Source organism: Oryzias melastigma, linkage group LG5, assembly GCF_002922805.2.
Source record: "Oryzias melastigma strain HK-1 linkage group LG5, ASM292280v2, whole genome shotgun sequence".
Taxonomy (NCBI): domain Eukaryota; kingdom Metazoa; phylum Chordata; class Actinopteri; order Beloniformes; family Adrianichthyidae; genus Oryzias; species Oryzias melastigma.
Genome location: NC_050516.1, coordinates 29,298,147 through 29,299,190, shown reverse-complemented (window position 1 = coordinate 29,299,190; position 1,044 = coordinate 29,298,147). Strand labels below are relative to the sequence as shown.

At 34.7% G+C, this 1,044-nt stretch overlaps 1 protein-coding gene across 1 annotated transcript in view; it reads right to left on the bottom strand.

The window, feature by feature from the left end:
* The window catches only part of epha2a (eph receptor A2 a), a 16,132-nt gene that overhangs the window by 13,775 nt on the left and 1,313 nt on the right, over positions 1-1,044 (bottom strand). The gene's annotated exons all lie outside the window — the stretch shown is intronic.

Genomic DNA, 1,044 nt, shown 5'->3' with positions numbered 1-1,044 from the left:
CCACTGAAGATGCTGAAATTGATAGCTAAAAACGCTGAAGTTGATAGCTGAAACACCAAAGCTGATAGCCAGCTAAGATAGCTAAATGCCAAATTAGCTTAATGAGCTTAAAAAAAACCCTAGGTTAGCTAAAATAGCTAGCATGTAGCTGAAATATTAGCTAAACTTCAAAATAGCCCAGAAAAACTGAAAAAAGCCTAAATTAGCCAAAACAGCTAGCATGTAAATATTAGCCAAACTCCAAAAAAGCCTAAAAATCTTTTTTAAAAAATCCTAAATTAGCCAAAACAGCTAGCATGTAGCTGAAATTATAGCTAAACTTCAAAATAGCCAAAAAAAAAACTGAAAAGAGCCTAAATTAGCCAAAACAGCTAGCATGTAAATATTAGCCAAACTCCAAAAAAGCCTAAAAAACTTTTTTTAAAAATCCTAAATTAGCCAAAACAGCTAGCATGTAGCGGAAATTATAGCTAAACTTCAAAATAGCCTAAAAAACGGAAAAAAGACTAAATTAGCCAAACAAGCTAGCATGTAGCTGAAATATTCGCTAAATTCCAAAATAGCCTGAAAAATCTCAGTAAATCCCAAAATAGTCCAAAAACCTAGCATAATTCCAATTTTTAAAACTTTAATTTTCAACATAATTAAGAATAAAAATTCAGGAATATTGTTCCAGACTAAATTAACTTAACTTAATTTTGTCAAAATTATACAAGTTTGAAATGAGCGCAAGATAACATCGGGCCATTAATAATAATAAAATGATCTGGAGGGCCGGATAGAATTACCCAGAGGGCCGGATCCGGCCCCCGGGCCTTGACTTTGACACGTGCAATAGAACTTTAATGAACCTCCCCGAGCCTCAAGTTAGGATACAAGTTAGAAATATGCACAAGATAACATCAAGGCATTAATAACAATAAAGTAAAATGATCTGGAGGGCCGGATCCGGCCCCCGGGACGTGACTCGGGACACGGGATTTAGACGGAAGCTATAGATAGGAATGGTTTTCTATATCAGGTCTTTTTTTTTTTTTCCATTGT